Source organism: Dermacentor albipictus, chromosome 1, assembly GCF_038994185.2.
Source record: "Dermacentor albipictus isolate Rhodes 1998 colony chromosome 1, USDA_Dalb.pri_finalv2, whole genome shotgun sequence".
Lineage (NCBI taxonomy): Eukaryota > Metazoa > Arthropoda > Arachnida > Ixodida > Ixodidae > Dermacentor > Dermacentor albipictus.
Window position 1 is genome coordinate 487,571,895 of NC_091821.1, and position 25,952 is coordinate 487,597,846.

Here is a 25,952-nt window from a genome sequence, read left to right on the forward strand (position 1 = left end):
TAGATAGCGTTCATTTTTGTCAAAACTTCAAATTTGAGGCGAATTGTAAAAATGGCAATTTGTTATACAGCAAGAATATTCAGCACAATTGTTGAATAGGTTAAGGTCTCGCAGTCCAGCAAATGTCAAAAGGCTACATGTATTGGTTTAGTTGATAAAAAATAGTAAATATAGCAACTTTTGAAGATTGTAGCAAATTAAGCATTTTTTAAAAAACACTTCCGTTTTGCACGGAATCCTGAAACAGTGCTAGCTCACCCTTCTTTACGTCTAGGTTTTACACACAAGAATGTATCCTTTGTAGCTGTAACATAATGTATTTCACACCATTGTGAATTTGTGAAAATGCCTTGTGCATTAGATAGGCACCTCCATACTGAAGAATCTCGTGATTTTTTTCCTCCTAAAATATTCATTTGGCAAAGAAGCCACGTTCACTTTAGTGCTACCTAGTGATATGCGCATAAAATATAAAATATTCAATGAAATATAAAATATGAAATTTTTGACCCGTGTTGATCTCTCGTGGAATCACCCACCCCCATTTTCTACAGAGTAGGCATGCCTTGTGCCCCTCTTTGTGGTAGTTTCCTGCACCCTCCCTTCCTATTGCACTGCCTTCCTTTTGTAAGCAGGTTGATAGAGTGATATCGCAAAGCAATTAGGATTGTTATCCCTCCATTTAGGCTCTTTCCGAACTAGCAAATACAGGCTGCGAAAAATTAGACAGAGCTTGGGCTATAGTGTGTTTTTCGTGCATGATCTGTTGTCACGCTTGAGAGCAGCACAATACCAGTGCGCAAACGATCCGTCACGTGGCTATTTCATATATCGCGGACTTTCTTTGCAAACCAGCAAAAAGGATTACTAGAGACGTATCGTAAAAGAAACAACTCGATCGGTGATTTCTGAAGGTCCTCTACAAAGCTGCGAATCATACTTGAGGTCTTCAGCCAATAACTAAAAAGTTGGGTAATTAAAATAAATAATTATACAGTTATGGGGAAAAGAAAAAAATGTCTGAGTTACTGTAGGCTATTGCGAATAGTATGCGTTCGGTTGAATTCGCGTCCGACGCACCTTTCATTTTTTTCAATTCTTGGCTTAAGATATGTGGGACACCCAGTATATATATATATATATATATATATATATATATATATATATATATATATATATATATATATATATATATATATGTATGTATATATATATATATATATATATATATATATATATATATATATATATATATATATATATATATATGCAACATATGACAGTGCACAGTGTAGAAAAGAAACGCACGCGATAAAACAACACGACATTGAAAATCAAGGCGCCGGATATCACCGCACACAAAATAATGCCTCCCCCTCGCCCATCCCACGCACATGTATCTAATGGACACTAAATTTAATAACGTATACTGTGCATGCTCTTCAACCTCTTTGATTCCCAAGATCTTGTTGGCTAAACATGGATACTTCTTAAAAATCGCCTCTCCCGCAGATAGTATAACTCTAGTCGTTCAGCTTGATTACGCTAAGAGACGGGCAATACTTGTTTGAGAAATTGAAATGCATAATCTACTTAGCGAAAACTCACTCATTAATAGTGAACATCGAGTGAAAATCGAGTGAATAGTGAACATCGACAATAGTGAACATCGAGCCTAATCCCAAGTAATTTAGCAATAGTGTTGGCATAATGACGAACAAAAATATTGTGGAAAAAATCAGCACCACACGCTGATCTCTTTTTCAGATTTATCAACATTGCGGCTACACCGGGATATGAAATAAAATCAACATGGGATGCTAAAAATGCCCCATGACGCAGACTCACGCGTGAGCTTGCTTTAAGAAACCCTCCAGCAAAATAAATATTAAAATACTCAGTGACAACTTCGTGATCTGTAACGGACTTACCATCAACCGAAATTTGCCTCACATGCCGGTCAACATCGCTCAAGTGATCCCAAAATTTTCTTCGTTCATTTTTCATAAAGGTTGGTATAGTTGTGAAAAAGAAGTCTTTAGACTCGTGAATTCCACGTGTGAGAGCGTTTTTCATATCATTGATGAAAATAAGGTTAGACTACACCTTTTAGCCCCGTTTAGTTTCTGTTTTAAATGAATAATCTTTCCCGTTATCCAGGGTGTACGTTTATGCACTTTCTTTCGCTTGTTTTGTACAAACGTATACAAACAGCAATCGCACATGGCCAACTTTTTCTATAGCAAAGATAAATTATCAATCTTTTCAACAAAATCATTCAGGCGTTTCGTAATCTGTAAAATAGCGTATAATACTAGTTTTATGGGGAGAAAACTTAACTAGAGCAATTTACATATATAAAAGACAGTCGTCCGATGTACCTCCTTCAACTATAACAGTGTGTTGTCTAAAGTCCCTGCTTATAAAGGCCAAATCTAATGTCGAGCTAGATTAACATTGGATGCGAGTGGGCTCTTTCACAATTTTAACCCGATCATGAGTGAGCACATTACCAAACACACTATTCACATTTTTGTTCATTTTGCTAGTTCCTTGTAGTCACTCCCAGTCAACACTGGATAAAATAAAATCGCCAAGCAAGAGAACTTTCTCATTTAGGCAAAAAAAAACTCGTTATTTAATTAGGTAATCGGGAGAATAATCAGCTGGCCTCTAGCAAGCTATCAGGATGAAGCTATGCTCCAAGCAAAGTATATTTAAGCAAAAACACTGAACACCACGAAAGCTGCAGAGTACTACTGCCTCAGTTGAAGACTTAACAAGGGGCTGCTACGCCCCTGCCCCTGCTTTCTTCTGTCTCTGCGAAAAAATTTATATAAGAAGGAAAGACTAACTCGTCAGCTATGTCGCTGTGCAGCCAGGTTTCAGTGAGTGCTGAAATGTGAGGATCATGTTCAATTAACTTTGATTCCAGACTATCTTTTTTCTTACTAATGCTCTGTGAATCAATATTTAGAAGTATGAGATAGTCTTTCGTCGGTTTAAGATGAGTAATACGACTGATGGTTTCATTGTAAAAGCTTCATGAAGTGCTCTTTTCGATACTCGAACTGCTCACGTTTTGTGCGGCCATGCAACTGCGTGTTTAAAAGCAGCACCACTTTATAATATTTGTTGTCGTCCCACACATAGGCTACGTTTTGATATACAGTTTGTCAAAAGCCAAAGAAACCTTATCATGCTTTTCAAGGTTTGTTTTTGCGTTCGCCCATAAGTTTCTTCTGACCTCACGTACTCTAATCGAAACACCTTCGCCAATAAAAAATTCACAATTTTTCAGTTTATAACCATTCTTTGGAATTTATTTCTTATTTCGTGAGTCCGTTAACTTGTGAATTATGGCCCTTCATTTTCTAGTGTTTCGTCTGCCCAACCTGTGAATACGCTGTGTATCAATGTCATTTACTTCACGAATTTCCTGAATATACCCTTATAGGCTGCGTTTTCGAGTAATCAGGCATCTTGTTCTGATACAGGAAGAGGATAAATGATTAAATTCGGTGGTCTGCTATGGTATTTGTGCACTATTCATGCCTCAAGTGGCTGGATTGTGTTGTTCATGCATTCATTTTCATTCTTGCATGAAGAAATTAGAAGAGGTCGAGCAAAGTATCGCCCGTTTCATATCAGAGAATCTTAATTTACTCCCTTTATATGGGAGCGAAGTCGAAGAATAAATCTAGCTGATGTTTTTCGTTTTAAACCTTTTTTGGCCTTGCGGTAAAGTTACGCAAATATTTCTCTAGAACAGAGAGTTTTTAACAAAGCCTAGGTGTACTCCCATTCGAATCCACGTGACACATTCCCAGAGCAAGCAGTACTCGTGACATCTACTTGGCGTTTCGAGTGTTTTTAACGCTGTACCGGCCGCATGAGAATAGGTGCCTATACTTCCGCCTTTCGATAAGGATACGGCATTCTGCCGTATGTATTCTATTTTTGTTTGATAAGGCTGAGTGCTACGAACTTCGTCCAAACAATTCCTTTCATTTTAGGAGAGGGAGACAAACGAGTGACCACGCGCACATATCCGCGTCCGTACAGTTTCTGCAGAAGTGTCCGAGTGGCGATGCGGTCTTTTAGGCCAAAAGAAGCGCTTCGCAGGCTTTCGCTGCGCTGTAAAAAAATAGTAGCAATTGAAATTGTTTTTTGGGGCACGACAGTGCTATGTTCGCTATAGCACGTACAGGCTTCTAGACGGCGTTACACAATAAATAAGACCACCAGGCCGTGTAAATACTAGCAAGCGTAAATAAACTTTCGCGATCTACATGACTGACATGATCTAGGTCAGCTACTGTAAGCCACGCCCGCCTATTTTTTCAGAAGCTCAAAAGTTCCTGCACGTCAGTGTACAGTATAAAAATGTTTACCTTACACGTTTATGATGCAGCAGTCATGTTATGGATAGTGTTGCATTACGCAAGAGCTGCAAGTACAATTCCTTCTTTCATGCCAGCATTTTTGTTTTAATTTGTCGAGCCGACGGCACACGCTTTGAGACGCTAACTATCTGCACACATTGTTACAAACATGCGCTCTATGCTCTTTCTACAGCCATCGCCAAAGCAGCAACAAAACGCTGGCGACGGCAGGTGACGTGACCAGTACAGTAAATGTCATTCTGCCTTGACGCTACGTCAAAACAGAGCGGCGGTGTCACATTCTCGGCTGACATCTCTCAGCGAGTATGGTGGTCATAACCTTGTAGACCGCATTGCTCACTCTCTTTCGACGCCCGTAACTCCTTCTCTTTTACTTCCCTCTGACACCCGCTATATGTTCTTTGCCCCAAAGTCCATCCTCCGGTACTACACGCGTGCCCTCATAACCACGAGTATGCTCTCTTTCCCACAGCCTTTCTCGGGCAGAGGAAGTCTCGGGGCCATGGCGGCCCTTACACTAGCCATCACTTGTGCTTGGCGTGAACCATACGAAGATTTTGTCAATCTCCGACGTCCTCTGCTCCAGCTTCTGCAGCGGATGCTCGCCATCTACTATAGACATGCCCTGGGACAAAGACAATTCGGGAAAGTGTTCCTGAAGGTGTGGAATTGAACAGTGATCGAGTTGAAAGCTATGAAAGATGGATTATGCACAACAGATTTGATATGTCACTGCGATAGTAGCTCTATCAAACGGGCCTGCCCGCTTATATTTAGCTCCATTAGTTTAGCTTCATCATTTAGCTCAGCCTCGACAAGGAAAGAAAGAAATGACACAGGAAAACCAAACAGCATGAACTCATAATTCTAAATGTTAACTCTCGCAGTTTCATCAATGAGTCAACAGAACTAGAGGTACTCCTGATGACACATGACCCTGACATGGTGATTGCCACGGAAACCTGGCTCACAGATGCAGTTTATGATGGCGAATTCGTTCCGCCAGGGTACAGCCCGTTTAGAAAACATCATGGCACAAAAGAAGGTGGCGTGTGTATTCGTTTTAAAAGTCAATACTTCTGCTGAGAATGTCGGACGTGCCGAATGTTGAATGCACGTTTTGAAGGGTTTACCGTGACAATCTTAAATACGTATTGGGAGCCATGTACAGGCTTCCTTCATCTCCAGTAGTTCGCATCGTAGACGTAAAGAGGTATATGCACTCACGTATAAAGGCACGTGATCGGCTGTTTTTAACGGGCGCCTTCAACCTACCGAAGATTGACTGGATGAATATGTCTCATAATCACGGTAATGTATCAGCTTCTGAATTAATGGATATTGCCTTTGAGTTCGATTTATCGTAGTATAATGTATGATTATACTACAGCCCAAGGAAGTTCTAAATCAGTTCTTTACCGCTTTCTTATTAGAGGCAACATAAGCGGAAATAGGCGCTGTGAGGTCGTAGCTGGAATCTCTGATCGCCATGCTGTTTTACTCACACTTTTAGATGTTCTTGTGAATGCGAACCTTCAAATTTCTATGTTCCGCAACTTTTGCAGGGCAGCGGATACATAAATCTTAAACAACTTTTCTCTAAGCTATGACGATCTTGTTAGCAGCTCATATAATGTGCAACGTCTCTGGAAATGGTTCGCGGACAATGTCTATGACTACACGACATGTTTTCTGCCAACTATGGTAAAGAAAACAACAACTAAAAACGCGTGGACTTCTAGAGAGGCATTGAAGTTGAAGAACAAGTTGAAAACAATAAGGAAGCAAAAAAAGAACGTTGCTCTAATATTTCGCATTATAAACAAAATATATTAGAAATATATTCTCAACTTAAAAATGCAGTAGACCTAGAGATGCAAAGTTATTATGAAAAATCATTGCCGAATTTTGACGCTTCAATGAGCACTCAGCAATCATTGACGCTATCAATGAGCACTTCAAGTCTGTCTTCACAAGCGACAATTCCTTACCCAATTTTAGCGCCTCTCTGTCACCTGTAACAAACCTCATTGTCACAAAGAATGGTATCTTGAACAGCCTGTTGAATCTAGACGTCAAAAAAAACAAACCCTGGCTTACACGGCATTCCCCATGCATTTTTGAAAACATATGCTTAGTGGGTGTCAAAACATCTTTACATTTTCTTTGCTCGGTCACATAATGAGGCGAACTCCCGAATGATTGGTTAACAGCCATAATTAAAGCAATTAATGAAACGGGAAAAATAGCGTTACGAATTACCGACCTATGTCTTTGACTTCAACAACCTGCAAAATTTTAGAGCACATAATTAATAATTATATGGTGGAGCTTCTTGACAGCAATCGTTTTCTCAATAAATACCAACGTGGGTTTAGTAAAGTCCTGTGAACCAGAACACAGCTCATTGAAACAGTGCATGATTTGTCAAACGCAATCAATAACGGCAAGCAGGTTGATGCAATATACATGGATTTCAGAAGGGAATTTGATGAACTCTCACACAATAAATTGACTCTTAAATTAGACACAATTTTTTTCAAGACTGACAGTTAATAAAATGGATTTCAGCATACCTGACTCAAAGACATCGACATGTGTATATCCGTGATCACTGTTCCAGGCTCGTGAAAGTTCTTGCGGGTGTTTACCAAGGTTCCGTTCTTGGGCACCTGTTCTTCAATATATATATTTATGATATAGTGGAAACGTTCAAGTTAAAGTTAAACTATATGCAGATAAATGCATTTTATACTCGGAAATCAATAGCAAGCTTGACCAGTTGCTCTTAAATCAAGCTGTGCAAGAAGTTGCTTTGTGTGTGAAAAGTGGCAAATAATGATCAATCCTGACAAAAAAGTATTTATGAGAATACATCGGCATATAAAACCACTGCGCTTTCAATATTGCATCCAAAATGTTATACTCTCCGAAGTAACTAATCATAAATGCTTAGGTGTTTGGATCTCGAGTGACCTTAGCTGGAATAACCATAATAATTGCGTGGTCGCAAACGCAAACCGCAAGCTTTCTTTTCGGAGGCGAGCTATAAAGTTATCGGTTCTTTCTGCACGGCTTCTGGCTTACAGATCTGTTGTACGGCAAATTTTTGACTGTGTAGTAATAATTTGGAACCCTTACACCAAAAGTTACACTAACGAACTAGAAAAAGTACAAAGAAGAGCTGCGCACTTTGTCTTCAATAATTTCTCCAGGGCATCAGTGACGGATCTGTTAGAAAAAGTCAATCTTCAGCCTTTCGAAAATAGAAATTGCTGTTCCAGACTGATGTTTTTATATCAGTTGATCAATGGACATATTAAGGTCGATGTATGTCACTACGATGCGAAGTCCTTTCTCAGCAGGCCGAGACATAAGACCTAAGTTTCACTGCCGCGACTACATACTTTCTTGTATTATGAAGCACCGGAGTGGGCCCAAACTACCCCTGCTACAGCCCAGCGCAACGCTACAAAAGATCGAGAGCTGTCGTGAAACGCTTGCAGCCTCGGTAATTTTTATTGTTCATCAAATAAGCTCTGTTGTTATGGGAAGACCTTGTGGTCTGAGTGATTGTCTTTGACTCTGTCGCAGAAAATTATGTCACGGAAGTCTTACGCGCTCACATTGCTACCACTGAAGGGGCACTGAAACTATTAGAACATCACCGTCGACATGCCGGCACACCCGTTCCTCTAATCATATCACAATCACTGACGTGCCGTTATAGCGAATTTAATGCGCTGCCGCCTTCACTCTTAATCCGAGTGCGACACTGAGCGGCCCTGGTGACCCTCTGCGCCCCGAAGCGGCACCGGCTGAAATCGAGACGAAAGTATGGCCGGGCATGCGATACATGTCGACAGAATGTGCAGCCATTCGTCGCTCCGCTAATCCAGAGATGGGCGTCGGGTGCGTGCCCCGACTCTGGAGTCAGCTGAGACGGCGCCTGCGTGGTCTCTCACTGAAGCGGTACGAACACGCTGCGTCCTTGCCTTGTCACGCTAGGCCTAACGGTTGTCGTGACGACACAAAATAAAGGCTGATAATTAGATATTGGAACAAGTGTACTGCTTCGTGCTCCAAAATGGAAGCCTCGCATGCAACTTAGCCAGCACGTTGAGTTTGAATCGCGCAAGCAATGCTTGCCAGATAGCTACATGAGGAACCCGCGCGGTTGCTTGAGCTCGAAACATGCTCAATCCACCCGGCCGCTTCGCCCGCGTCCTCCCGCGTGTGGATGGCTGTCCAGTCCTCTCGACCTAGTCTGGGCGAACGCTCGCAACCTTGCCATCCACATGCCTGCTCGTCTCTCGTTGGCTGGTCCAAGGCGGACGGCGTTGGGCGTCTGCGCGGCAAACATGGCGCTTGCTCCAAGCGAAGCAAAACGGGGACGCGATGCCTAAATTACAGCCAGGTCATAAAGAGCATGTTCTCGTTCTTGTGATCTTACTAGTTATTCAGCACCCACGGAGATAGTCATCGATTGCAGCAAGCCAGTGTACCATTCCAGGCCTCATCAGTGCATGCGATCGCAGACAGAAACAGACGGAGCGTAGGAAGTGTGTGTTGTGTTTAGAGAACGGTCGGAAGAAATATTTTAGCTGTCGAATTCGTGATTTCTGGTACCATACTTCGTGTATGGATTGCAAATGAGAAGTCTATCACATATATGTGCATTCTGAGCATGACACTTGTTCAGGGCATGAAGAAGCGAAAAGTCTCCGATCGGCGCACAAAGCGTGCGCGGCTTGTACGCGTTCTATGTGCGGTTCGTTACCGTGCAATGGTGAACCCCAGCCCTTTACACTTTGCAGACGTGATGGCCCGATCAGTAGCGATAAGTTTTTATTGCCTCATTATCGGTTTTGCCGGTTGCAAAACGCCGCGGTGACCGTGACTTTTGACCTGTGTGCTTGCGGTTACGAAGTGCGTTCACAAGATACAAATCGTGAAATATGTGTGCGATGTGTTGCAGTGGTGCTAGGCACAAAACTGCTCGTTTCAGGCGATGTGCGTGCGCTCAGAGGCTAACTGCGCCTAAGTATAGCCGATGTTGCTTCTTATGTAGTACCTCGATAAAGAGAGGCCTATCACACCGGCCTTTTCTGTTTCGTACATGTATCCTTTCTTTCAAAAGTTGTTACTGCACTTTTGAGGATGCATCTATAGGTGAGGCGAATTTAGAGAACATCTCAAAAGTTACGTACTTCAAGACATACAGGACTATCGTGAAATGTGTACACGCCTGAAAGCACTAATGTCGGGAATGCAAATCTCCGGTAGCGTTGATTTTTGTCATGTGGACATTGGAATGAATGAATGTTTGTTGTTTAATGGTGCAAGGGCCAAGTATGGCCAAAGAGCGCCATGTCCGTGGTAATGTGGACATTGGTGTGAATAACAGAAATTCCGAGATTGCAATAAATAAATATCTTTTTTATTTCGTGATGCAAGCGACTTGCATACCCAAGAATGCCAACTGCTTGGTTTTTGCTCGTGATCAAGCACAGAGTCTGTTTGTGTAGACACACGTGGTAGGGCAGATGTATATATTATAGCTCAAAACTCGGCGCTTCCTTCTGATTGTGTAAAAATATACATAATAATTTACAAGACGAAATATGCATGCAAAAATAAGCAATTAAGATTAGACAAGCATACGGAGATATATGATATTCTGCTAGCAGCTAGCAGGCTCCGGTATCGCATAAAAGAAATATTGTCGACCGTTCTTCGTCCCTGGCTAGCCATGGTCACGTTACTAATACAGGCATGTAAACTAAAGGAATGTTTGCCATTAGTGTATAGATCCACCCTAGTTCATTGTGTGGTTCGTGTCACCCATTCTGGCAGGAGCCTTCAGTTTAATGCGAACAAATTGTATTATTAGTACCAGTATCACCTGCCTCGAAATAGCTTCAGGTCCTACCCTTTTAGTAATATTGCCGACACTCAATGCCCAATAATGTGCCATAAACTGATTTGCGCCTGCAAAATATGCCCGTTAAATTTTTATCCAGTACGCTTTCATCTAGCTGTCAGCGTACGGCTACCAATTATCGCGGGCGCAGGGTACTGGACGCTTTAAGTGGCCATCTCGTTTATCTTTATTTTGCCCGGGGCACAGTTCCACTCGTTAACCAAACCGTTTTCAGCTGTGCTGCCAGATTATGGAAAAGGCGTCTCGCCTCTTGTCATTCTTTAGCATGTTCCTGACCCCGGTGCATTGCGCCTGAGAATTCAGCTGCTATTACGACATAAAGGGTGTCTATTGGCTGTCTTGAGAATATTTTGAACACAAATTCTCACAAATATGTCAACATTAGCTATGCGATCGAAGCCAACAAACGAGGGCAAACTGCTGACAAAATGTTCATTTGACTCTGCCGGCAGTATATCTGCTCTCTATATTAAATTACCCGCACTGTTCTGGCCAGTCTGCTACATTTTCCTTTTGATAAAATTTACTGCCCCACCAAATAAGTCAAACCATCAATTTTAGAACCATACACACGGAAACTTCTTTATTTTATTATATTCTGGAAATGATACCCAAGCGCAGCTTAGATTAACAACATCAGCCTAACTTATGGACGCACTTTACTTGCTGCATGTGAGAAAAAGAAATCATTGCTAAACTAATAGGAATTAAACTTGCATAAAATACAATATGCATTAAGTCTTGATTGTATAAGTTGTGCTCCTCTTTCAAGGAATATCTCGGCTGCACAGCTGCGAAGCTGGTCTATGGCAGGACCTTGCGGTTTCCCGGTGAATTTTTCGCCCTGGCTATTCGTGACATGCCCGATTCAGACAGGTATATTCAGGAGCTCCTCTTCCTGTTTGGAAGATTGAGTCGTTGCCCTAGTAGGGTTGTATACTCAAGTAATGTTTTTGTCAGCGAAGACATGCCTACAGCGAGCCACGTTTTTATATGGCATAAAGGCATATCCGGCCATCCCTTACGCCTCCCTATGATGGTCCTTTCAAGGTACTCAAGCGGATATAAAAAACTTACCATCAACCTCATGGGATGTGTAGAAGTCGTGGGATAGACAGGGTCAAACCAGCCTACACAGCGACCTCGACATTATTATTCGCTTTCAACGACATTACAATCGCTCAAACGATGAGTCTTCGCGATCGCCAGCATCAAAGGCTGTTTCTTGGAGACCACTGCACCGCTGCTCTTCTCCTGAAGGGTGTGGGGAGCCCACTAACAGCTATCGTCATCTTCCTAGGCCACCTTTTATATAGGGCGCGCTCCGGCGCCTGTTTCTCTTGCCTCATGCTGTGAGCTGCGAGATTAGAAGTAAATTCAAAAAGAGTAATAATCATGAGCCATTCCACTCTGGGAAGGTGGCTAACCAGCGAAGGTAACGCACGATACAGAGGTGACAAAGAATTTTGAACAAAGGTACGAACTCGTTTATTGTCTTGGTCGGTGGTGATCGTGACGAATGGTACGCACACACATTTATTATTATGCATCCGCCTTCATTCGTGGCCTGCAGTGGTTATATAGTTCCGAGTTCACATTTCGTGATATATTGAGGCACACAATTTCAGACCGAAATCACCGCACCGATTGGCAGCGGGCCAGTGCCGTCAGCGCCATCGCGGAGGCAGCATGGGAACGCAAGCATGATGAGCGACAACAGAGCCTGTTGTGGAAGAAGACAACGACGATGAGCGCGCGAGCAGCGGAACTAGCCATTGCTGATGATGATAGTTGTTGCTCACAGATTTGTTGACAGACACGAAAAATGCACGGGACCTTAGCGATAAACAGCTTCGCTGTAAAAGAAAAGCTTCTTTGGCTCCTGCCTTCGGTCCGAACGGTTCTCAGGTCTTTCGCTCACTGACTTGTACATTGTAGTGAAATTACCGTCGGTCCCAATAATAGCGGTCAATGTGAAAAGCAATGAGCCAGTAACTACGTGTGTGCCTGACTCATTCGGAATATATTGGACTACTCATTCTGAGCACTAAATAAAACATGCGTGCTATTTTCAGGTATAAATAGTGCATATATATATATATATATGTATATATATATATATATATATATATATATATATATATATATATATATATATATATATATATATATGTGTGTGTGTGTGTGTGTGTGTGTGTGTGTGTGTGTGTGTGTGTGTGTGTGTGTGTGTGTGTCATCTGCAGCACAAAGAGAGCTGATCGCTAGAACAGTGGCTTCGGCTTGGCGTTATTTCCTTGAGTACGCAGAAGTGCGTGTGTCACATGATGTGCAATGATGTGCCTGTGAAACGTGCGATTCCTGTAGGCACATGTTTATGAAGCCGTGTTTCAAATAAACTTTGTCGACAGTCAGCGCTCATTCAGTCAGTCGACAGTCAGTCTTCTCGTCTCGTGTCCCTGTCTATGTTTTGCGCTGTTAACACCAGGAAAGAGCTCATGTGACAAAAAAAAAATGTGTACGTCTGAGTGCCATGGTGTCTCAGTTTGCTTAGAACAGTTTCGAATTTACAAAGTTCTAAACATTTTTACAGCTGAAAACCACGTAGAAAACTGCAGAGACCTGCCGTGGTTCCTTGGTGGCCATGGTGTTGGGCTGCTAACCATGAGGTTACGGTATCGAATCCCGGCCACGGCAGCAGCATTTCGATGGGGCCTAAATTCGAAAACACCTGCGTACTTGGATTTAGGCGAACGTTAAAGAAACCCAGTTTGTCAAAATTTATTGAGTCCCTCAGTACGGCGTGCCTTACCTTCATATATGGTTTTGGCACGTAAAACCCCAAAATTTAATTTTCTTTAATTTTTAAATCCACAAAAAAATACCATCGTTCGGACTGGGAGGTCACACACAAGCATTTGTGTTGTTTCCTTTCTGTCTATCGAATGGTCTTTCACTATAAATACAAAATCTTACGCAAGGAAAACTGAGCGTATTCCCTTGCATTTCAAAGGCTTCTTTTAATGCTACGCTGTTATGGTTATAAGCATATTCTGACACCAAATGTGCACCACTTCACATCTGATAGATGGAAAGGCATGTTTCTGCATAGCCAAGCTGTTCTAGGAATACTGTTCTAGGTTCTAGCCAACCTGCCTGTAGGAATATACCACTAATAGTAAAGAAAGCCGTAGTAACGCAGTAGAAAACCAGTAGTACCAGTAGTAAAGAAAGCAGCTGACATTAAGGTGACCTATATGTAGAACGATTACATTATCTAAGCCTAATGCAACGTTGTTTTCAATGTATTGAAATACCGCAGCTTTGATTGCTTAGGTAATTTTACTGTGCGTGTCTGTTACATACCGAAACACGCAGCGCTGCAATAAGGTCTGTACAGCGGTGAACAATACGGGAAGGAATGAAATATTATTTGTTATGTGCGGATGAACTGTTCATTGGTTTCGCAGAAAGATAAAAAATGGCAATAAGTTCTTCCTTGCTTTTTTGGGCTGCCCTGTCTTGTGCCACATGAGCCATGACTATATTTCAATTTCACATGTATGTTAAAGCAACTACTAACTCAGACAGACACACAAGACCACTTAATGCATCAAACTTTTCGCACAACGTGAGATTGCTGAAACCAATGCGAAGCTTAGTCACTTCATTCCCTTAGTTTGCTTTCAGATAAAATACAGCTACTGTGCAGCTGTGTATATTGTGTTTTTATTTTTTTATTTATTTAGGATACTCTCAAGGCCAAGGGCATTACTGAGGGCAGTGGTGTTAATATACAAGCTAAACGTAATAGAAAAATACAATATTTACTCATAATGCAATGTTAGCTATATACAAGCTAAACGTCATAGAAAAATACAATATTCGCTCATAATGCAATGTTAGCTATATGATTGGGAAAAAAATACACAAAATATTCGCACAATAACATGACAAAGACCAACATTACAAGGACCCTGTTTATACATCGTTAGCTTGAAAATTTTGGAAGTGTTCGTTATTACTGGTAGATACAGCAACAGAAGGAAGGTGATTCCAATCGCGACTAGTTCTGGGCAAACAGGAGCGAAAGAAATGCTCTGTGTTGCAAATGTCAATTCCAACTTTGTGGCTGTGGTCGATGCGATGGGACCAATAATGTGGCCTAGAGATTAATTGGTCGTGCAGAACAGGATGAAAATACAACTTCTGAAAAACAGTTAGTTGTGAAATTTGGAGGCGCGCAGACAGGGATGGGAGGGCAAGATTAGACTTCATGGCAGTAAAACTAGCGGTTCGGTTGTAGCTACACAAAATAAGCCTAACAGAGTTATTTTTAACCAGTTCTAGTGCCGTTACAAGTTTATCCTGACTCGGATACCCTATCGAGCATGCGCATTCTAGCTTGGAGCGTATCAGTGTTTTCTACAGTAATAGTTTAAGTGACAATGGCGCTCTAAGGAAGTTACGACGTAAGTAACCTAACATGCGGTTTGCGCTACTAATTATATGTTCGGTGTGAACGTTCCAGGTTAAGTTAGTGGTGATGTGAATGCCAAGGTATTTGTACGAGGTGACTGACTCTAATTGAACATTGTTAAGGTTAAAAGGAGATGTAGAGGTCTTAGTGCGAGAAATATGCATTGTTTTACGTTTTCTTTTGCTAAGTTCCATTAACCACGTTTGGACCAGGCAGCAACAGCATCAAGATCGAATTCTAAGAGGGTAGTGTCGAGTATTGAGACTGATTACGGCCGATTGTGTTGGGAACACACACACATTTATTTCAACGAAACTGCAGCAATCTTGGAAGCTCCCTTGAACCCCAGGGTTGCCTTCCTTCATTCCGAAGAGTGCCATACATGGACACTACATCATCCCCTCAGGGAAGGAAAAATCAGTTTTGCTTAAACACGAAGTCTTTCAGGTGCCTAGGTCGTTGCCTGGATCGTTGGGGGTACCGCTGTGAGACGGTCTTGGGAGCTGCTGATATGGCTTGGCTAGGAGTAGCTATGCTGGGGGTTGGAAGGTCACTGTTATTCGGCACAGCTTCATCATCCAGATATGGCATGTCGGTCGGGTCCTGATGTCGTTCCACTTGAACTGTGCTTGCATCTTTGAAGAAACTTGAGTTGCGACAAATCGACACTCCATCTCTGGATGCTGTGATTCTGGAGCCATTGACTTTGGTGACTGTGTATGGGTGTGGGTCATAGTAAGGCGAAAACTTGTTTGACCTGTCCTGTTTACAGAGGACCTTTTGTCCCACACACAGCTGGTTGTTACTCGTATGCCTCCGAGTGTCGACGTACCACTTGTTGTCTGCTTTTCTTTTAGTGTCATTCTGTCGGCCTCATACTGAGCTGGGTTGTGAGTACCAGCGACAAGTGTCGGTAGAAGATTCTTCATGGGTCTCCCGAACAGAAGTTCAAACGGAAATTTTCCTGTGGAACTATGGGGTGTGGACCTATAAGCCAGGAGGAACGACTGAAGCTCATTAGTCCAATCCAAGTGGCTGACACGACTTGCGAGTATAGACTTCTTGAGGGTGCGCATGAATCTTTCTGCTTCCCCATTAGCCTCTGGCCACCGTGGAGTGATGCGGTGATGCTTGAACCCGAGCTCACTGGCGAACTCTGCAAAACTCTCACTCTGAAATGGTGAGCCATTGTCTGACTTTACAACTTCTGGACAGCCGAATTGAGCGAAAGCAGTGCGCAGTTGCTTGATGACTGTAGGTGCTGCAAAAGTGTGCAGGATGCTAACAACTGGGTACTTGGAGAAATCATCCACCACTGCCATGGCATACTTGCCATCAGGGAAAGGGCCAGCAAAATCTTACGACAGTTCAGTCCACGGGCCTCGAGGCAGCTCCTGGATTGGCAAGGGATCTCGATGGTGTACCGGTGTGTTTGCTTGGCATGCCAGGCAACTCTTAACTGTCTGGTCCACCAAAGAGTCTATCCCTGGAAACCACACATTCTCACGCAACAGCTGTTTTGTCTTGACAATGCCTTGGTGTCCTCGATGTGCAAAATGCACTGCCTTAGTGTGAAGTTGTGCTGGCAGTACTATCCGCGTGCCTCTTAACAAAAGGCCTTCTTTGGAAACTGACAGTTCTGTCGCAACGCGAGAGAAGGGCATCAGAGTTGTGGTCTTCCACTCTTTGCCTTGCTGGGGTTGCTTTAGGGCTTTCTTGAGCGAGTTCATCACCGGGTCAGTGAGCGTTGCTTCGGTTACCTCCTCTCTGGTCATGGCACGAGGCAGGCTATGAGACACAATGAAGTTCACATACTGTTCAGTGACAGACTCCATGCACCGATATGGTGACGTGGAGTTTACTGGGTGTCGGGACAAGTAGTCAGATGGATTACTTGGACCACTAGTGTGTTGCACTTCATAGGTGTATTGTTGAATTCGAAGTGCCAAACGCATACATACTGTTCGGCGACATACTCCATGCACCGATATGGTGACGTGGAGTTTACTGGGTGTCGGGACAAGTAGTCAGATGGGTTACTTGGACCACTAGTGTGTTGCACTTCATAGGTGTATTGTTGAATTCGAAGTGCCAAACGCTCCAGCTGTGCTGAAGGTAGGGAGCGAGGGTTGCTGAGAATGCTGACCAATGGCTTGTGGTCTGTCAGTAGGCAGAATGCTGTCCCATACAAGTAGATGTGAAAATGCTCAATTCCCCACACCACGGCCAGCATTTCCCGTTCAATTTGAGAGTAGCATGCCTCCACAGGAGAAAGAGCACGACTCCCATGTGCTACCACTCTGGTTTCGCTTCCGGATGTCTGCGTGAGAATGGCACCAAGGCCATGAGGAGCAGCATCTACAATGAGTGTGATGTTCTTTCCTGGATCGAAGTAGGCGAGAGTTGTCGCCTCGGAAAGCTTTCTCTTCAGTTCCAACACCAGTCCACTCCTTTGGCCGTGAGTTTCCTGAGTGGTTGGGTGAGGTGGGCCAAGTTGGGTATGAACCGACCACAGTAGTTAACGAGCCCGAGGAGACTCTTCACTTCAGTGGCGCTGGAAGGTGGTGATGCACCCAATATCGCAGATACCTTAGTGGGGTCCGGTAGCACACCATTGCTAGAGAACACATGCCCGAAAATTGTAAGTTCCCGTTTGTAGAACTTGCATTTCTTGACGTTCAGTGTGAGACCACTTGCAAGTAGGCATTCCAATGTGGTCTTCAAAGCCTTATCACGTTCTTTCTCAGTCTTTCCATACACCAATATGTCATCGCTTACGTTGAGCACGTTGGGGATGTTAGTTAGAACCTGACGGATGGTGTCCTGAAACACTTCGCCTGCCGAGTTGATTCCGAAGTTGAGTCTCTTGTATTGGAAGAGCCCAGCATGTGTGGAGAAAGTGGTGATCACACGAGATGATGCGTCAAGTTCTAGTTGGTGGTACCCTTCTTTCAGATCGAGTTTAGAGAATGAGATGGAGCCGTTCAAAGCAACAAAGATGTCGTTCACTGTGGGTGTGACGTGTGTCTCACGCTGGGTAGCTTGGTTGGCACAGTGCATGTCAACACACATTCGAATGTGCTCGGGGTCATGTAGCTTCAGTACTGCGACAATTGGTGATACCCAGGGGGTTGGTCCTTCAGTCTTTTCGATTATGCCAAGGGACTGTAGCCTTTCGAGCTCTTTTTCCAGTGGCTTTCGCATAGAGAAGGGAATGCATCTGTGAGGTTGGGCTACTGGTTTGAACACAGGGGTCAACATGGAGGTGCACCTGGAAGTCCTTTAGACAGCCCACTCCCTTGAAGAGGTCTGGGTAGGCCATCGTCAGATCCAGTCTGTTGGTAACGTCTCCCACACTATACGTGGTCTGGACTAGTCCTAGACGGGAAGCTGCAGAGAAACTAGGCAGTGGTGCAGTCTCCAGACACAACGTAGAGAGTTTCATGGCTGCTGCTCTCCTTGTAGGTCATGACAACATCAAGCTTTCCAAGTAGCGGTAAAGGAGAACTTGCCCCATAAGCAAATACTTTCTTAGATGTCTTGGACAGCGTTTCCTTGCTTAGACGATTTTTTAAGCTGTTCGAACCGACGACAGACACGGTAGCGCCAGTATCAATTGTAAAACGGACGTGCTCGCCATCACGTTTGACGTCCACTTGTGGAGATCCCGTGACTGCGTGACAGTGAAAGGAGGTCATGAAAACGTGTTCAACACTGTCAGGGCTGCTGTCGCGCACGACTGCGTGTACGGCTTTGTGTGCTGAACGACACACACTAGCAAAGTGTCCAGTTTTGTCACACGCAGTACACAGTTTGCCGAGAGCGGGGCAACTAGAGCGTCCCTTGCTGTGAGGCCATGGTTTTCCGCAGTTGTAGCATCTCACGTTTGCCAGTTGATGGCGCGGAGGCTCACGAGTCCGTGATGGCTCTTTCCCATGGTGCTTCGGCTGATGGGGTCGCCAGGTGCGCTCGGAGTTTACTGCAAGTGTAGACGCTGACGCCGAGTTTTCCTTACACTGCCGGCTTTCTTGCTCGATCACGGAGATGTCGTGCTCGACCTCTTCAAATAACCTGCCTTGTTTGAGAATTCCTTGCAAGTCTAGGTCATGCTGCAAGGCATACCGGCGTAGACGTGTCGACGTTGTAGACAGCAATATTTGATTCTTGATTTCGGTGTCGTCATCGGCGAAAGCACAGTGCCTAACAAGCTGTCGTAGCCTGGCGTAAAATGCGTCGAGCGACTCGTTTTCCATTTGCTTGGCATGACGGAAGCGGTAAACCTCGAAGGTAGTGTTTACTCGGGGTGCGAAATAGTCATCGAGCTTCCTACGTGCTGCGGTGTAGAGAGGGGTTGTGTTACTGGAGCCACCGGTGCTTGAAATGTTAGACGCAGCTGTGGCTGCGGGAGGATCGGGTAGTGCACAGTATATGTCATACACTTCTTCCCCCACGTAGTGTAGTAGTATGGCCGTCTTCCGGGCATCGGCTGTGATACCGCAGGCTACGATGAAGTTTTCGAAGCGTTTCACCCACTTCAACCACTCGGTGCCGACGTTGTTGGCGTCAGTGGCACGCGCGTCGAAGAAAGGGAACGATGGAAGCATGTTGTGCGCCATACCGCAAAGTAGAAGCTTCGACAATGTGTGTTGGTATCTTCGTTCTGCTTAAAATCGTTGCTTGGCAGCCTTCACGAAGTTCAGACGCATCCTCGTCGCCATTGTAACGTATGGTAGTTCGAGTATTGAGACTGATTACGGCCAATTGTGTTGGGAACACACACACATTTATTTCAACGAAACTGCAGCCATCTTGGAAGCTCCCTTGAACCCCAGGGTTGCCTTCCTTCATTCCAAAGAGTGCCATACATGGACACTACAATTAACAGTTTTTATTTCGGGAAAAATGACACAGTCGTCAGCAAATAAAAGAACGTTAGATTTTAAGAGAGGCGCCAAGTCACTGATATAGATAATAAACAAAAGCGGTCCAAGAACCGATCCCTGCGGAACGCCTTAAGAAATGTGGCTAGAAGCAGAGCAGCACTGATTCGCGACAACAAACTGTGAACGATGTGTAAGAAAAAATTAAATCCATTTTAACAATGGAGTGTCTAAATTTAGTTGATTTAGTTTATGAAGCAGTAGTCTGTGTGAGACCTTGTCAAATGCTTTTGAAAATTCTAAGATTATGCAAACGGCGTGACATGATCGATCTAAGATTTGGTGCAATGTGTGAGTAAAACATATAAGTTGCGTTTCACGTGAACATGTTTTGTGAAATCCGTGTTGAGCTGCGCTGAAAAATGAGTTTGATTCCAGAAAGTTAACCATGTTTCTGTAGAATACATGTTCTAGTATTTTGCAAAAAAAGGACGATAATTACAAGGAATGTTTTTATTGCCTGATCTAAATACCGGAATCACCTTCCCTATTTTCCATTTTTTGGTGTGCGTACCCGTGTCCGAACATTATTGGAATATTTTTGTTATTATAATCGAGCAGTAGGCACTAGTGTTTTTCAAAAATTTGGTGTTTATACTGTCGAGGCCGAGAGATGAGTTATTTAACCCGTCGATAAGTTTAGCGACACCAGATACGTCGACTCGTACTTAAGGCTTAGCTACGTAATTGAACGCTCGTATAAGGAGTAATTCATTTCAAGAAGCAGAGTAAAAATTCTGTACAAACGTTTCATTAAGAAGGGTCGCATAAAGATTGTTGGGTACGGGTTCGTCAGAAAAATCATGTAAGGGGATAGTATCGTGAGGCGGAGGGTTAATGGTGCGCCAAAATTTCTTTACGTTAGAGGCTAGCATGGACGGAGGCACAGCAGATAAAAGGTTTTTCTGGCGTTTGTGATGGCTGCAAGATAAGCGTCAGATGCAGTCTTGTGCGCATCCCAACGTAAATTAGATGGTGAGAGCCTGGCTGCGCGATAACGAGGTTTTTTTCTTCTTGGATAGCCGTTTAAAATGGATGTAATACCATGTCGCCTGCGAATGTATGGGGATGACGCCCTTTGGAATGTATTTTTTTATTAGTCGTGCACTTTCGTTTCGAATGTGTCTCAATTAGATTGTACTGAGTTATTGTCGAAGTTATGCAAGAAGACGTCTGTGAATGCATGACGTTCAGTATTGATTGCGTCGAAATGTGCTCTGTTGTAGTCAAGAATACTTTTGTGTTGTTTTGAACGTATTGGCCTGGTTGTTTCGACGTGAGAGTTTAGCACTAAGTGGTCACTAATTCCACGATAGCAAGTAACATCAGAGAGAAGATCAGGGGTAGTCGTTAGAATTAAGTCCAGTTTGTGCTGTGCAGCAGCTGATAATCTGGCTAGCTCGGAAAGAATTTCGGCTAACGAAAAGGCCGAACACATATCAAAAAATTATTGTGGTTCGGTTGCGCACAGAGTTAAGGTAGGATGGTTTGTATTCCATATCATATTAGGGAAGTTGAAATCCCCTAAATGTATAACGGGTGATGTAGAAAACCGAGTGTAAATCGTATTAAGGACGTCATGCAATTCAATGAAAGAACAGGAAGATGAAGAAGGGGGTCTTTAGCACACACCTAAAATCAGTTTGCCGTGGTCAATGTTTACTGATTCCCAGATGCTTTCGAGGTATGTGCTAACTGATATGCTCGTTGAAGGAATATCATCTGAAACCGCAAGTAGTAGGCCCCTACCTCGAGATGCAGTGCGATCGCATCGGTATATGTTTAAATGTGAAGCTTCATAAAAGATCTCGCAATCTTGTACGTTAAGAGAGAGCCAAGTTCCGTAAGAGCAACAATATGCGCAGAGCAGGAATCTATCGCCGGCCACAATGAATCATGTTTGTTGACGAAGCTGCGTGCATTGGTGTATAGTTCAGAAGTATTACTTGATATATTGTAAGCGTATAATCTAGTCCAGACTGTACACTCTCCTACACGCGTAACTAGTTCAGCTTCCTCAATTCTAGACCTCATTTTATGTTCCGCAGGCATAAAAAATTGCATTACTGAAGTTTACGAGGGCATTTCTGATCACAAACTGGTCTACTTTAACTGCATGCTCCCTCGCCAACTGGGAACGTCCACGCCAAAATTACAAACTGTGAAGCATTTTGACGCGGCAGACAACCCACGCATTATGCATTTTCTGCAAGATGCCCTCTTATCGCTTTGTGAGGACAACGTAAATGCGTTGTGGGCGAGGTTTACATACCTCTGCGATTACTGCATAAGAAACTTTGTACCGGAAAAAGTAAAGAAACTAGGGAGAACAAACCCTTGGTTAACCCGAAAACTAATACAATTAAAACGGAAGATCAAGCGTTGCAGGAAGAAAAAGAATAAAAATGCGTCACTAATTAGAGAATTAAACGCCTCCCTCAAGCTCGGACTGCAAAAAGCAAGAGACAGGTATTTTTCGGAGACACTTGGTCGTTTTGCAACGGAAAATCCTCGAAAATTCTGGCAGTACCTCTCGAATAAGGACAATAAAAAGTTAGACCAAGTTACGGTCGATGGGGAAGTTATCACGGAAAAAAGGAAATGGCAGACAGGTTCAACCTCCATTTCCAAAGCGTATTTTCCAGACCTGATGCTAGGATTGATAACACGTCAGTTAGTGATGGCGCAAGCACCATTACCATCTCTTTGGAAGGTGTTACCGAACTTCTATTGCGATTGGATCCAAAAAAATCAGCCGGTCCTGATAACATTCCCGCAGCATTCTTAAAAAGGTATGCAGAAATTCTGGCCAGATTTCTTGTCGTAATCTTTCAAAAATCTCTAGAGACAGGCGCCGTAACCCATGACTGGCGTGTTGCTCGTGTTGTACCCGTATTAAAGAAAGTAAATCCATCGGAAATCAGTAATTACCGCCCTATATCTCTCACCTCTATTCCTTGCAAACTAATAGAGCATATTATACTCAAATACCTTAACAGCTTTTTAGACACGAATAAAATAATTAGCAACAGGCAACATGGCTTCCGGCAACGTTTTTCCACTACTACACAACTAATTGATACCGTACATAATCTAACAAAAACTCTCGACAGTGGTGGTCAGGTAGATATAATTTTTATGGATTTCTCCAAGGCGTTTGATAGGGTTCCTCACTCCAAATTAATAACCAAAATGAAAGAAATGGGTATCCCTTCCTGTATCATCGCTTGGGTTATGTCATATTTACAAAATAGAAAACAATATGTGGAAATTGATGGCAACTGCTCCCGCTTTTCAGATGTTCACTCTGGTGTTCCTCAGGGCTCAGTCTTGGGTCCTGTTTTATTTATTATATATATATTAACGACCTGTTAGGTATTCTGGAACTAAGCACGTCGGCCAGGTTATTCGCCGATGACTGCATTATCTTCAAAAGCATTCATTCTGTATCCGATCAACTTGTCCTAAATTTGAACTTACAGCTCCTTGCAGACTGGTGTAACAAGTGGGATATCACAAATAATTATGATAAAACCGTTTATTTATGTGCTACGAATAAGATCAACAAAATGAAATTTACGTATGGCATTGGGGACAACATAATTAGTCAAGTGGAAGAATACAGATACCTGGGCGTGACTTTAACATCTGATCTTAAATGGTCATCCCATATCTCCAACATCTGCTCCGCTGCAAGGAAAAAGCTAGGTTTCTTAAAATATAAATTAGGCAATTCTTCAAGCGTACTTAGGCTTCAAGCTTACAAATCAATTGTTAGACCTACTCTTGAATACGCCAGCATAGTATGGGACCCACACACCACAATCAACATAGATAAACTAGAAAAAATCCAGAGATTAGCAGTAAGGTTTATATATAACCGCTATAAGCGAAGGGACTCTCCGTCCGCCATGTTACATCAGGCAGCCCTTGAGCCATTGGCTGAAAGAAGAAAGGCTGCCCGGCTGCGCATTTTTCACTCTTTGTATTTTCAAAAACTAGGCATTCAGCCACAGGATTACTTCGAAAGGGACACAACCAGACCCTCACGACACAAACATAGCCATAACATCAAGCCAATATTTGCCCGCACGAATTTCTTTAAACAGTCATTTTTCCCTAAAACAATATCCGACTGGAATTCCCTGCCTCTTGACTCACCTCTCCTTTCTCCAACTTCTTGAGAGCCTGTATATAAGTATCTATGTGTATGGCTAGAAATGATGATTACTTATTAACTGTGCGTAGTGTGTTTTTTTGTCTATGTACCTGTGTTTGGGGCACGCACTCTCACAAATTGTATTTCCTTTGTAACCCTGTTTAGTTTCGTTATTATATTTTTTGTGTAAATCATAACTTCCCCATTGTTGCTGATCCTAAGGCATAGTGCTTACTAACAAATGTATGTACCCTCTCCTGCTTGGACCGATCCGGTCTGCAGTATTTTGTAAATAAAATAAAAAATAAAATAAATAAGTATGTTGTGTGAATGAGCTGTGTGAATGGCCGTCCACTGCCCCTCTCGCCTTCATAGGACAAAGCATTTGCAGTGTCAGTGACGTGCTCATGCGGCTCAGTGCCTTCATTGATTTTAATTTCTTCGCTGCTATCCGTGATTGCGTTGTAAGTGTCGCGTTTCTTATTAATAATGAGCTTGTTGTAGCTGAGTAGGAAGGGTGGGAAACCGTGATGGTTTTTGGTGAATTCGGTTAGTTTTCTTCGGGTGACACGGGTGGGGGGAGAGAAATCTTCAGACACTATTAAATGTTTTTTTATTTCAACAGCTTGCGTGCGGAAAGTAGCTGCTCCTTTCTTTTAACGTTCACGAATTTCCCAATGGCGGGACGGCATTTGTTTGGTGACAGAGTGCCCAGACGATGTGGACGTTCAATTGTACCAGCTAGAAATGAATCTACGATTTCGCTTAGTACTTTAATTAATTTTGTTTCCGTTTCTTGCCATGTTTCCTTGGCATCAGGCAAACCATAAAATATTAGATTATTTTATCATGACCGATCTTCCAGTTCATCAAGACGTGACTGCAAGAGGATGTCCTGTACAGCCAACAAGTCAGCAGTTGACTGCATCTGTGTAGTTTGTGCACCAAGGTCGTATATTCTGCAGGATGTTTTTTCCTAGGGCGTCAAGTCTGGTTTGGATATCGTATACTTGGGCTTCAATGTTTTTTTTTGTCCGTATTTAATGCTTTTTGTGTCGGCTGCTAGCTCGGCTTGGAATTTCGTACTCTGTAATGAGCGTGTGTGAACGTATTTTAGCAACCGAAAAAAGGTACTCATTTGTTCAGCCAGGCTTTCTGGTAAAGTTTCCATATCAAGAAGTGCATCTGCTCTAGTGGTGGGCCCAGGGTTAGATTCAATATCCCCGCAGCACAATAACAGTAAGGCCATAGAAAACCACTCCGGCAAGGTTTCGCGCAAGACGTGTGGGCATGGGAACAGCAACAAACTACGATTGTCGCTTTTTTTTTGCATACAGGGAAAAATGGGTACACACCTGCGTGGCGAAAGTTTGACGATTAGGAGCGGTGTCGAAGGCGCTGCTCCCATGCCCATTGAAGGGAACGCTGGCGTGCCGGCTGCTTAAATCGTCCTCGGTAGTTTAGAGATGTCCATCGCACTGTTGGGCAGTAGGCGAGTTGTACCGCTCCAGGCCCATCATAGTGAACCACGCAGCAGGTCGGCGCAGCTGACATTACGTCCAGCCGGCCAATCGAAAGGGCCGTCATTGACAGCGGGGTGAAAAATCTTGAGGCACCACTGACCACAGCCGATAACCATGGCACGAAGAGCGCTTGAATGACCTGCATGTCGAAAGTTTGACGATGAGGAGTGGTGCCGAAGTCGCTGCTCCCATGCCCACTCGGCAGTAGGCGAGTTCTACCACTCCAGGCACATCATAGTCAACCACGTTTGTTAAAATGTGGCTGCGCCTTAGGCAGCTAAGTTGTTACTATACAACGCGCACTCCATGTCCCACTCACTCAAATAGCTTGAGTACAGCTCACAATAGTTCACAGATTCTGTGCGAGCTTATCTTGTATATAGGGAAGTACGATTAAAATAGAACACGCCTGTGTGATACTTGCAGCATGAAACGGTCTCAAGTTGTTCATCCTTGTTTGCTGTCATGGCTGAGTCAGGGAGCACGCCTGTCATGGTACTGGT

General features: G+C 43.4%; 1 protein-coding gene across 2 annotated transcripts in view; it reads left to right on the top strand.

Annotated features, from left to right (window-relative positions):
• LOC135912659 (uncharacterized) overlaps positions 1–25,952 on the top strand; it is a 170,309-nt gene that overhangs the window by 42,284 nt on the left and 102,073 nt on the right. The window contains exon 3 of one of the 2 annotated variants that reach the window (XR_010567746.1): positions 4,879–5,724. The exons of the other annotated variant lie outside the window; for it this stretch is intronic. The gene's annotated coding sequence lies outside the window, so the exon portion shown is untranslated. Of the gene's footprint in view, positions 1–4,878; positions 5,725–25,952 lie in introns of those variants that run through there. 2 annotated transcript variants of the gene reach the window in all.